The sequence below is a fragment of the Canis lupus genome, chromosome 1 (assembly GCF_003254725.2).
Source record: "Canis lupus dingo isolate Sandy chromosome 1, ASM325472v2, whole genome shotgun sequence".
In the NCBI taxonomy this organism is placed as follows: Eukaryota; Metazoa; Chordata; class Mammalia; order Carnivora; family Canidae; genus Canis; species Canis lupus.
Genome location: NC_064243.1, coordinates 83,285,213 through 83,298,913, shown reverse-complemented (window position 1 = coordinate 83,298,913; position 13,701 = coordinate 83,285,213). Strand labels below are relative to the sequence as shown.

The 13,701-nt window shown below is 41.2% G+C and overlaps 1 long non-coding RNA gene across 1 annotated transcript; it reads right to left on the bottom strand.

Annotated features, from left to right (window-relative positions):
* Nucleotides 1-7,678: 7,678 nt before the first annotated feature.
* LOC112644705 (uncharacterized) lies at nucleotides 7,679-10,243 on the bottom strand. Its single transcript, XR_003126658.3, has 3 exons — nucleotides 9,971-10,243; nucleotides 8,926-9,193; nucleotides 7,679-8,073 (listed from the first exon to the last, which is right to left on the bottom strand). It is a non-coding gene; the product is annotated as an uncharacterized LOC112644705 (long non-coding RNA).
* Between the last annotated feature and the right edge of the window lie 3,458 nt (nucleotides 10,244-13,701).

Below are 13,701 nucleotides of genomic sequence, written 5' to 3'. Positions count from 1 at the left end.
TATGTTGCCATAATGAGTCTTTCCCCTTTTTCCCACACCATCTTAAGACGCTTGGGAGCCTCAAACATTATCTTTAGGTCATTCTTTATTGATCTGTCTACCAGATGACAGTTTCCCAGTGTCTGGACCTGTTGATAGGACCCTTTTCCTGTTCCTATCATAAAGAGTGGAAGCAGGTGAGACAATAAACCAAGAACCAGAGCAGGATATTTCTGACACATCAAGAGTCTGAAAGTTGACTCTAACTTTTACAGACTTAGCAGCCACCCAGGAAACCTTGGGGTGTGAGGTGGGGGAATTGAATCAACTTGTATCAACTAGCTGAAACTCTGGATTTAAAATGTAAGACATGAAGCTGGAATCATGGCTATGGAAATGCCAGAATTAAACTATCTTCCTAAACTCTCAAGAAAAATCTGGGGATTTTTTTGGTGGGAGGTAATGTTTCTTTCCCAGTCTTGGTTTTTCCCTCCATGAAAAGGGAGTTTAGTCAAGCAATACCCCCCTGACATTCCCTGCTTCACTCACCCTGCCTGGGGAAGGCAGTTTGTCCTACCTGATCAATACATTTGGGAAGAATCAACTGGAAGTGTTTGACTCATCTCCTGACCTTTTTTTTTTTTTCTTTCCCCTCCTGGAGGTAAATTTGCTTGCAGTAAGCACAATTTATTGTCTGTTGCTCATGCTGTGAAATCCTTCCCACTTGGGAAAGTTTATCCTGATCCAATGCTACCTATGACCGCATGAGTAAGTCTGACTAATTCTGGATGGAGTTGAAAGGCCTGTTTAACTCTCATGTTAAGACACGTTCTCAAATGGAGGCTTTCTCAGTAATAGAGGGGATACTTTGTCCATCATCTGCCTCTCCTCTGTCTTATTGTTCATTTTGAACCCAGGTGGGAAAGAAAGGAGCATATTACCCAAATGTTCTTATTTTCCAAATTCGTGATACTCTGCCATCCAGGATCTCATTGACTGGGGCTAAAATGCCTCTCCAGGGCTAATTCCCAGAGATAGCAAATAACTCCCTAGAACCATCATATGCAAACTGACAAATCCAGAACCCACATCTCTCCACCATCTCCTTTATTTCAAACTCGTATGTACTAAGCCAATATTCCCTTGCCCTAACAAATCCAGGGCCAGGAACCACAGACTGTGGAACAGCCCCTGCACCCCAGAGACCACTGAAATCATTCAAACTGAGCCCAGTCCTGAACGTGCTCACTCTGCCTTGCTTTCCTTGCCTTGCTTTTCCTGAGGAGACCATGATACAGATTTTCCCCATGCCTCTTCTATCTGTAGAACCACCCTGTGGTTCCCCATGCGGTCCTGCATGGTGTGGTGTGCACCCTCTTCTTGGGGACTAAAATAAACTATCTTTTCAGTGGGAGTCATCTCCTGATTTATTGGTTTCATCATCTCTGGATAAAAATAAATCCCACATTCTAGAACAGGTAGTTGTTATTGGGCCCCTCTGGAGGCCTGAACAGATAGCTTCAGAAGTTGATGCAAAATGTGACTTTATGCCCTGGTCACTGATATTGGTTCCCCTTCTCTCTTCCTATATTTGTTTTTAACCAGAAAAATGGGAACAGAATTATCCACAGAGTAGGTCTGTGATTAGCAACAATTTCCTCATTTTTCACTTACTCTTGAGCTCCTGACAGTTGACTTCCCAAAGAAAGGTAACTCAACCAAGAATTTAGCAGTCCATCTGTCTCTTACGTGTGAAAGATTCCTTGTGTGTGTGTGTGTGTGTGTGAAAGATTCTTAAGTGTTGTGGACACAAGAGAAATGGAGTTCGTGGTCCAAGGTTTTAAGAGGCTTTTGGTACAGTAGGGAAGTAAAACTAGAAAATGCTGAACAATTGAGACGATCTAGTTTTAATGCAATATAGATGAAGTAAGGTATAATGGGAATTAAGGAAAGGGAAGAATAATTCAAAAGTGGCATGAGGGCTAGATCTCAAAGGATGAATTTAACTTGAAGGGGTAAAGAGATGGGGATACTCTTTGTAGACCAATTCAAGTTGGTTTAAGCAGAAGGGAAAAAAGATTGATTGTTATTACCGAAGAGATCAGGCACAGGTAGATCTAGAAGCTCAAACTATATCCTCAGGAATCCCTTGCTATTTGCTGGCTTTGCCAAGTACTACTCTTTTTTAAAGGTTGCAACAAAAGATCTGGGTTGGGTGTCACTGGACAGCCTGAGTCATGTGTTCTGCATTGAATCAATTGCTATGACCAAGGATTGTGGTTTTCTGATTAGAAACATGTCCACTTCAGAGCTGGCTGTGGAGTCAGCCACATCCAAAGCTATGGACTTGATGGGTTTGATGTTTCCCAAAGGAAATTCTGGGTGATGCCACCAAAGGGTAAAATCAATTCTGGATGAGAATGTATACAAATCTTTGATGTTGTGGGGGAATAACAATGTGAGCAAGGTGGAAGGGCAGGCAAAGACCAGTCTGATTATAATTCATAAAAAGAAATAGAGGGAAATAAATTGCAATAATTCAGGTAGTATAAAATCATTAGAAACTTTCAAAGTCAGATAAAAGAGTTTGGATGAGTCACTAAGCAACAGAGATTTATTTTAGATTCTGAAGCAGCAGAATGATACAATGAAAGTGGTATTATGGAAGGATTAATCGGGCAAGAGCAAGGGGATAAGCTGCTGTCAGGAAGACCAGATGAGGAGATTGTTCGAATAATCCTGAAATGATGTGATAAAGATTTATGCTAGACGGTAATAGTAAAGGAAAGAGAGGAAGGTAAATCCAGATCATAATTTCAAAGGAAAAAAAGGTCAGAATTGAATATAGGGGATGAATAAAGAAAAGAATCAAAAAGGATGACAATGATTGTAGCTAGAGTTACAAAGATATCACTGAGAGAAATTATAAGGAGAGTGGATTTCTCCTCCTTCCAATGCCCCTGCCTCACAAGCTTGCTCCTTCAGCCTGTGATGGCCATCAGCAGGCTGGATAAAAACTGGAGAGTCTAAGTACTGGGAGATCATGGTAGCCTACCTTCACCATCATGTGCAATTACACATAAAAATAGAAGATGATAGAATAAGCACAAGAAGTTTGACAGTCATGATGTGTCATGTGATGCTGCTGTGATGTTTGTTTATAATCACAAATACCATTTTACAGTTTTCTCTCATTAGAAATTTACCTGCTTATACCCTAACTCATGCTTAGTTTATGTAAGCCCGCACCACTTATTAGTAATAATGTCCTTATTTCTCACCCTCGGGTTGGAAACATTCTTAGACTATACATGTACTTTGGATTTTCTTTTCTTTTTTTTTTTTTGGATTTTCTTTAAATGCAACTTTTACAGTGGTGCTCTAATGCAACTGAAATTCTTTTTTTCCCCATAGGAAATGAAAACAGGGTATTGAAGAGATATCTACATTCCCATGTTCATTGCAGTGTTATTCATAATTGCTAAGACAAGAAAACATATATATACACATATACACATGTATATACGTATGTCTATGTATATATTTGTGAATTCCTATAAATACATATGAATATATATAAATTCTGAAATTCTTATTTATGATTTCCAGCTGTTTAAAAGTAAAAGCATATCTATCTAATCTTAGTAATTAGGGCTATTTGATAGGGTTACCAATTATATGTACACATGAGGAAAAGAATAAGGAAGGAAAAATTAAAAATGCATCAGGTAAAAGCTATCTCGTGACTGGGGGGAGGACTGTTAGTAGCATGCTGGCAATGAGATTCAACTTCCTTTCCAAGTTCCCTTCTCTGCTCACCACATCAGAGGATAGATTCTCCTTCATTTTGGGAAACTGGAGAGATTCAATGATTTTGTTGATAGAATACAGAGAATGTGAGGATTCCCCCAAGGAGTAAAGCCAAGCATGGGAAAAGAAAACTGAGTACAAGTTAACAATTTCAAAATTATTGAGTACTGAGTTAATGGGGTGTGCCTTCAGAGTTATATTGAATGTTTCATCACAAACCTTCCACTGCTACAAATTTTATTTTTTTCTTTTTTCCTTTAAACAATAGCTAATATTTAACAGACCACATCTCTTGTGCCAGATTACTGTGCTCAACGTAAAGTGTTTGCATGGGTTAAAAATGTTAATATTCACAGCAATTTTATAAACTAAGTTGATCATTAATTCTCTGTTTCACAGACAAGGTGAGTAAGCCCCAAGAGGGACAATAATTTGCTTAAGGTCACACAGAAAGATTTGATTCTGTTCTGCATGATGGACCCCGAAGCTCTGGTTTTCATTACCATGTTATACTCTTTTCCAGACAAATAAAGAAACTCTTCAATTTCCTTTAGCCAGGTGACAATGCTCTAACTGGAAGACCAGAAGCTGTATTGCTGAAGAAGGGTCAGATGGAAACTGGGAGGCATTCTCTGCCACATTCCATAAAGCAGCACAATTCCTTTCTCCATGTTTCTTCAGTGGAGCACCAGATGAAGTAACTGGCTTGCATCAGGGATTGTGTCTTCTAAAGGAACCAATATTTAGCCCTGTGAGATGCTCTGACTACAGGTATTATTTGGAGAGCTGGTGATAGACCTTATAAATTCACATCTCAGGGCACCTGCGTGGCTGTCAGTTAAGTGTCTGTCTTTGGCTCAGGTCATGATCTCAGGGTCCTGGGATCAAGCCCCACATGAGGCTCCCTGCTCAGCAGGGAGTTTTTTTTTCTCCCTCTCTCTCTGTCCCTTCTGCTTTCTCTGCTTGTGCTCTCTCTCTTGAATAGATAAATAAAGATTTTATTTATTTATTCATGAAAGACCCACACAGAGAGGCAGATATATAAGCAGAGGGAGAAGCAGGCTCCCTATGGGGAGCCTGATCCAGGACTTGATTCCAGGACCCCGGGATCATGACCTGAGCCAAAGGCAGATGCTCAACCACTGAGCCACCCAGGCAACCCCAAATAAATAAAATCTTTAAAAAAAAAAATTCACATCTCATCCCATGGTACCTTCCAGGGATGCATTGATACCACCCTCACCCCATTTCAGTCTTCACTAAGCCTATGTAGTTGATTGGAATTTGATGCAATGGCACTCTCCCCCACCCCACCCCATCTCTTTTCCACCCACCTTTTGAAATAATTTTAGACTTCAGAAAGGTTGCAAGAGTAGAGCAGAGCAATTTCAGATAGTATTCATTCAGCTTTCTCTAATTTCAACATCTTGCATGATGGTCAAAACTAAGAAGTTGGTATAACAGCATTAACTGTAGAATTTATATGCACTACATCAGTTTTTCTACTAATGTCTATTTAATGTTCCAGAAGGCAGTCTGGGATCTGGCATTACATTTAGTCATCAGGTCTCCTCTGTCTTCAGCAGTCCATGACAGTTCCTCAGTCTTTTTCTGTCATAATCTTTACACTGTGGAAGAATACTAATCATTTGTTTCATAGAATGTCCCTCAACTGGGCGTACCTAGTATTTTCTCATGATTTGACTGGGGCTCTGAATCTCTGGCAAGAATACCACAGAAGTGATGTGCCCTTCCCAGTGTATCATATTAGGGGGTAGGTGCTTCGTGGAGGGTTTTTTTTTTTTTTAAGATTTTATTTATTTATTCATGAGAGACACACACACACACACACAGAGAGAGAGAGAGGCAGAGATACAGGCAGAGGGAGAAGCAGGCTCTATGCAGGGAGCCTGACGTGGGACTTGATCCTGGGTCTCCAGGATCACACCCTGGACTGAAGACAGCGCTAAACCCCTGAGCCACCTGGGCTGCCCTCGTGGATTATTTTTAATCAAGGGCATGGCATGATGCAATTACAATTTGGAAAGATGACTCTGGCAGCTGGGTGCAGAATGAGTTGGAGTAGAGGAAGCTTGTGGTCAAGGCCCCAGTTAAGAGACTAGGAGTGAAGGTAGTCTGAACAAAGACTGTGGCTGTAGGGGGGAAATGAAAGTCTGAATATGGAATTTCTGAAGTGAAGCTAATAGGATTTGGGGGCTGTTTCCATAAGTGAAATGAGAAGAGGAACTGAGGATAATTACTAGGATATTAGAATAACAGGTAGATGGTGGATGCCCCTACCAACTGGTGACCAAAGTCTTTGTGATTTAGATTTCTTAAGATTTAAAAGAAATAATTTGCTGGCATGTGGCTTCTAGAAGAGGCTGTTTGAGTGTTTGTGAAAAAAAGACACAGAAAGAAGGAGGAGATGCCCAGCTATGATTTTCTTTTCTTTTCAAGTTTCAAGTTTGTAAACTCAGCATCCTTGGTGTGTATGTCTGAGTGAGACCAAAGTGTCAGCATCTCATTATGACTCTCATTTTCTCTGGGTAAAACAGATTTTTCATACGTATTTGACAAATATTTGTGGAACACTGCATGAAAGAGCCAATGTATCTGAGTCAGGGGCAAAAGGAATGTGATGGGAGCCATTGCAAATTGTCCCATGGCCAAGGACTGTTTCATATAAACTGGCTTTGTTCTTAAGTCAAAACAATGAAGGCAAGAGGGAAATTCAAGAGGAAAGTAGTGAAGATGAATCTTTCTGGCTCATTTCTATGTTAGAGATAGAGGGGAGAAGAAAACTAGATTTTCTTAATGATGGGGAATGCCCACCTGAGCTTCCAATCGCCTAAAAGCTAGTCTTAACTTTTCAGTGCATTGTAGAGGAAGGAACACAGTTTAGCTGATTCAAAGCCAGTGGATTATAATTGTACATTAAATATTTACACTTCTCAATAAGACAGAGGTTTTTTTTTTTTAACTCCACATGAAAATTATCTACAGAGTTTTAAGAAAATAAGATGTCCAGGATCCCCCAAGTGATTCAAATCTATTATTCAAAATGTCTTTAGTTGGAAGTGCCAGCAATGCAGCACAAATCAGCCTCAGCCAACAGTTTGGAGTGGGTTGTGCATTGTGATCTAATGCTGCATAACAAATCATCCAATTATCCAAAATATGGCAGCTTTAAAACACAGTGACCTTGTACAGTTACAGCGGATAGGGATTTTAGGAGTGGCTTAGCTGGTGGTTCTGCCTTGGAGTCTCTTACCAACTTGAAATCAAGGCTTCAGTCACCTAAAGGCTTGACTGGTCTTGTAAGACCCATTTCCAAGGTGGTTCGGTTACATGGTTGGCAAGCTGGTGCTGGCCATTGACAGGTGGTCCTACTATTTGCCACATGGGCTTTTGCACAGGGCTGGCTGCTCGAATATTCTCACCATATGTTGGCTGGTTTGCCCTACATCAAGTAATCCAAGAGAGCAAGGCAGAAACAGCTTGATCCAATTTTATGGCTGGGATTAAGATTTCTTTGAGGAGCAAAAGAGGGATGGTATTCATAGGTCAGATCATCTGTTATTACAAAGGCTGAGGGCCCCTATATTGAGTGTTAGGCGTAGAGCAAACATACCATATGTTCCATTCATTTTCTATAGGGTGAAATAATTAAAATGAGTATTGAATGAGGTCACAAGGGTTATGTGTGACTTGCCTCCAGCTATCCTAACAGCATTTTAACTTTTGCAGGGCCCTTTAGATTCTATCACATGATTTTCTGATACCTTATTTGATCTTAAAAACAATCTTGGGTTTGTAGGTTGGAGTCAAGAGGGTTGGGATTGAAAGATGGAGCTAATAAGAGTGAACACCCACCAACCACCAGGCATTTGACTGGATGCTTTATGTTCATTCATACTTTTAACCCAATACCATGAGGTTGATATACAAAATTTCAATTTTGAGGGAGGCTGAGCTTCCTTGGGCTCAAAGAAGTTACATGGCATGTCCATGGTCAAGCATCAGAGCTGGAATGAAAGCCTAGGTTTTCCTCTCACTATCACATGTGCTTTCTATTGGGCTGCTTCACTTTTCAGCCTGACCAATCATTGGTGCCACTTTCACCAGGTGCTGCATTCTTGACTTTTCCTCTCAGGCAGCATGGAGCTCCCCAAAAGACAGAGGGACCTATCACTGAAGGCCCACACTTACCATACCCTCGGCATGACTTGCTTTTTGTTTTGTTTTGGTTTGGTTTGGTTTGGTGAACACTTCATTGCAAGTCTGTTGGAAAGAAAAAAAGAAGACAGAAGAAAGTATACTGGATTGGAAAAGAAATTGAGTTCACAATTTACACTGAAATAAATCTAATACTCTGGGAATGCCTCCCTTTGTTTGATTTTTATTAAAAATCTGGCTCTGATGCAGACTACTTCAGTGGCCTCAAGTAACAACTTGGCACCTCATTTACCTTTGTTGTCAAGTGGGGTGATATTTCTTAAGTGTGGCCTAAATTTCATGGATGTGGGACAGGAGGCAATGGAAGACAGGAAGCATTTTGTATTCCTACAGTATGTGTTCGGGAGACATAAATGATCTTCAGGCTGTAAACATCATCTTCTCCTGCGATGACCTCTCAACTTTCTAAATGCTCTTATAATTCACAAATATGCCTAGATGTGATTTGAGTCAAGATTTCCAGTTGCAAGTAAACATTGCTTCTCCATGTTTGTGGTTTCCTAAAATCAGTGGTAGGGGTCCCTAGGGGGCAGAGTCCATTAACATTCAACTCTTGATTTTGGCTCAGGTGATGATCTCGGGGTTATGAGATTAAGCCCTTCATTGGGCTCTGCATTGGGGGTGGAGCTTGCTTAAGCTTTGCTCTCTCTTCCTCTGCCCCTCCTCCCCCCTCTCTATAAATAAACAAAAGCAATAATCATATCTTTGATTATCTAATATACATGTTGACTCTCCCATCAAATATATCCTCTATTTCCATAGACTAGCTAGGCAATAGGTCCTCAGTGCAGCACTGTCAAAGTGATTACAGGAGGAAACTCCGTTTCTGAGCCCTGTACCACCTCTGCTCCAGTAAGGACCACATCAGAGTAGAGGTCTGAAGGGCCCCACATTTACCTGCCCCACATATCCTGGCGTCCAGAACACTCAGCCAGTCATATCTTCCGTGAAGTCTTATCCCTTCATACCTTCATTTCATGCCTGCTGAGCAGACAGTCAATCCTTCCTGTTATGGTAGAGTGTAGTGGTTGAAAGCATGAACTCGGAAGTCAGCTTTGAAACGAGCTTTGCTTCTACTTGTGCAGCAGTGGGCAAATTACTTGACCTCTCTGTGCCTCAATTTTTTCACATGAAAGATATTATCTTCTAATAGAGGTCTGATGTGCTTTAAATGAGAAAATACGGGTAGAGAGTTTAAAATGGCACCTGGTATAAGGTAAGCACTCTACAGGTGATAGCTTTATTTTTTTATTTTTTTATTTTTTTAAGATTTTACTTATTTGGGATGCCTGGGTGGCTCAGAGGTTGAGTGTCTGCCCTTGGCTCAGGGCATGACCCAGGGTCCTGGGATTGAGTCCCACATTGGGCTCCCTGTGAGGAGCCTGCTTCTCCCTCTGCCTATGTCTGCGCCTCTTTCTGTGTGTGTCTCTCATGAGTAAATAAATAAAATCTTTAAAAAAAAAAAGATTTTACTTATTCATTGTGGAGATACAGCATGTGAGCAGGGGGAGGAGGAGAAGGAGAGGGACAAGCAGACTTCACATTGAGCTCAGAGCCCAACAAGGGGCTGATCTCACAACTCTGAGATTGTGACCTGAGCTGAAACCAAGAGTTGGCACTCAACCAACTGAGCCACCCAGGCAAGGTCACCTGGGTGATAGCTATTTATATTACTGGTTAATTTTTCCTAAAGCTAGGTTACCTCCTAAGAACTTCAAAGAGTCAGGCAAATCAGAGTCCAATAAGTGTCTATATACTGCCTCTTGTGATTAGTATGATTGGACCAGATAGAGAAATCTAAAGATCAGCATAGATCTAAATTAAATAGCTTCAGTGCTGATGTCATCAATCCCTGATGCCTCTGTGCCTTCTTCTACCACACCCCCCATTTGTAAAGCAGGAAGAGGGACAAAAATGGAAAACTAGGATGAGCAAGTCCCACCAGAGTTCCTTCTGTCTTCTGCCCAGAGAGCGATAGCAGCAACTTGCTCATGGAGGTAAGTTCAAGGAGTGTGTTGAACATGGTGTTTTGAATTGTGTAGCTGAAGATCCCAGGCACTTCTCAGCCAGGTGACTATTACATTGACTTCTGTGATATAATAAAGTGAGCACACAATGTTTCAGTGCTAGAAGGCTACTCTGATTGGTTCTTGGATTTTGAACTATGAAGCCCTTTCATAGTATATAAAGTGGGAGGGCAAGAGCCATGGAGGTATGATTGCAGGCTAATTGCAGTGGCAACAGCAAGCCATGGCACAGAATTAATTCTGGGACTAGCATTATAGTACAGCCTAGTATGCTTGTTAAGAGCTTACTGTTGGGTTCCAAACCTGGTTCTAACAAGTGTCAGCCATGTAACTTTGGGGAGTTATTTTACCTCTCAAAATCTCATAATTATGTGGCCACTAATGAGGGTGAAACCTTGTTGGAGAAGGCACTGCCATGGCTTACAAATGGCAGGAAAGTAGCTCTGGTGCCATGCTACAAAACTTGCTAGAAATTCATCCTCTAGAACTTTTGGGAACCACCTCCCCCTTTAGGGTACTGTGGAAAAGCTGCTCAGTGGGGAAGCGCCTCCTTGGAGGTACCCTGGTGTGGTTGCCAACCCACAAGAATCAAAAGCAAAATCCTTTTCTTCTGCAATGTCTCTCCAGCACCCTCTATTGACAAAGCCTAACATCGTTCCACTTGGCAAAGGAAAAATATGTAAAGGGCCCAGATTAATTTTTACAGACGAGGCAAAAAGGAAGAATTTGGAGGGATAAAACCAATAACTAGCACAAGCATGATTCTGTAATATCTTTAGGGGCTGATAATACTGATAATTTCAAGCTGATAGTGTCCAAATAACAGCCAGTGTGGCCCATCTTGGGTCTGCACACTGCTGTTTGTCCTCTGCAGAGGAGTCATTCTGAAAGTCTAGTCCCTGGGTCAGTGTTGTCAGCGTCACATGGGAACTTGTCAGCAACACAAATTCTAGGGCCTTATCGCAGGCTTACTGAGTCAGAAGCTCCGGGGTTGGGGACCAGCGGTCTGTGTTTTAATGAGCTGTCCAAGTGATTCTGGTACCTGCGAAGGTTTGAAAACCACTGGTACAACAGTAAGTTCTGGGAACTTGGTGTGCACGCTGGGAGGGAAAAGTCAATACAAATTTCTTTATCCAAACTTTAGTCTCAAGTTTTAATCTTGAAGAATATGACCTAACTTCTTTGGGATCTGGAAGTTGGCAGGGAGCATCTTATTCTATTTCCGCTTTCTCACGGATGACGTTTCTGGACTTGTAGGCATGAACATATCAGATATGCTCAATTTGGTAAGAAAGTCTCTTGCTGATGCTCTCTTATATGCAACTCACACTTGATTAGAGCCCCAAGCCCACTATTGAGATTTCCATCTATTTCTGTGTATATGCAAAAAAGGGAGTGTAATGCTCACTATACTTTTTCCATATCGGTGCATTTCTCCCTAACTCTCCACCCTGGTTGGAGTGTTGGAAACAGCAAGAACCACAAGCCTAAGGTCAGCAAAAAGAGCAGCATGGAGCACATGTTAGCTTTCCACTGCTCCTGAGCAGGCCCGCCTCCTTGACTAGGCTCTAATAGCCCAGAACAGAAAGCTTCAGGTTTCCCTGACTCAGCTCTTGTCTTCCCAGGCTCCTCAATTTGCAATCCTCAAAGGAGAGAGGCCAGATGATGCAGTCTGGCAGACTTTTCTGCCCTTCTTTGCTTCAAAATTAAAAATGTGTGTGTATGTGCATATTTGAGCGCATACACAGTTTGCGGATCTGAGGTATGGGTATTGTGGCCTGGCCCTCGTCCCGCCACTAACTAGCTGCATGGGGTCAGGCAGGTCACCAGCTCTGGTTTTAATTTCCATGCTGAAATACAGAATGTTGGACCCGCTGATACTGCTCCAACATTTTATGATTCTGTATACCACCACAAGCATGTCCTGAAAAGGTTAACCTGGGTTTGAATCTCACCCTCTACTGTGACAGTCTGTGCATAGGTCCTTTTTAATTCCCTCCTGTTTGATTAAGTACGATGAAACCTTCCTACAACAAATTCACCTAAAAGGATTGGGGTTACTTATGCACAGAGAGTGAAGACTTCAACAGGTTTGCTCTAATAAGCAATAATTTTTAAAGATGTGGTAATCTTCCAGTTAGTATTTATCTTTCATGGCCCCACAAACTGCATCTTTAAATCTTTAAATCCATAAATAAGTTTCCTTAAAGTATCGCACTTTCCTGATCCTTCAAGCTCAATGATAAAGGGAAAGCACAAGAAAAACTTCAGTAGAATAGTTTTTATTTTGTAAACATTAATGTATTAAATTTGCTATACATCGAAGCAAATAATATACATTTTTATTTGAATTGTATATATGAATTGGATGTTATAACTAGTTGATTTTTTCATTGTGTTAGAGGTATTTTCGCTGAACAAGGTCAATTGGTTACCTCAGTATTACAGCCAATATAGCCCAAGGGACCATTCTCCCCAAGTCTGTGTTGTACTTTATTATGTGAAGTTGCATTTCTGTGACTCTGTTGGTGAGGTAGGATGAGTGCACTTGCTTCTTGTGGTAATAAACTTTTTCTGTGCCTCACAAAATGAAACAACAACAACAAAAACAGGTTTGCTTCTTTCAATATATAAAGAGCATATGCCTTTTAAAATAGATACAATGTCCCATCAACTGTGTGGGTAAGAGGAGATGCAGTGTGAAAATGCATAGCTAGAAATGAGGCACTGGGAGTCTTCATTTCAAATTTCCAATTTATTTCTCACTGATAGTAGTAAGCAAAAAGATAATTCTTTCCTCTCAAAATGTTTTGACTATTTCTATTTTTAATGTCTGTTAAGCTTTTTTGTCTCCCTTTCAAGGTAAAGAGTCTTTTTCTGACCTATTTTCACATGCTGAAATGGGGAGAAAAGTCAAGTGTAATGATCTTCAATCAGCAGGGACATCTCTCTCTGCTGGGCAGTGGGGGCAGAAAAGAATATTTCAGAAATTCTTGGAAATGATGTTTAAAAAATTATATCTAGACTTCTCTTCTAAAAAACAAAAATCCTGTTTTGAGAATAGTAATTTGGAATTGGAGCAATCCAAGCTTGATAAAATCATGGCCAGGTAAGGTAGGCAGAGTAGAGTTTGAAGTAGGCACTTTGGGTTGCTCACTTGTTCCCTCCTCCTTAAAAGAGGCTTGATTTTGTTCCCGTGGCAACATGCCCAGACAATGAATCATAATTGGTTCAAATCTGTCATGACATCCTCTGTGTCACCTCCCTTGCAGTCGGAAGTGGCCATGTGAGCCAGTTCTGACTCCAGAAACATCTGAAGAAGGTTGCTGGGGACACCATTGGGTGACTTTGGGAGGCATGTGGCTGTGTCTCCCTATGCCTTGATAGATGATGCTATGTCAGGAATCTCAAATGCTTTCCTGTGATCTCCTGGTGATAAGTCCACAAGTCAAGGATGGAAAATCCTGGCTTTTTAATGATATCTCTAAAAGATTTTATTTATTTGAGGGGGGAAGGAGGGAGAGAGAGAGAGAATGAATGGGGAGGGGGATGGAGGGAGAAGCAGACTCCCCACTGAGCAGGGAGCCAGACTCACAGAGTTCCATCCCAGGATCCTGGGATCACAACCTGAACCAAAGGTTAGACT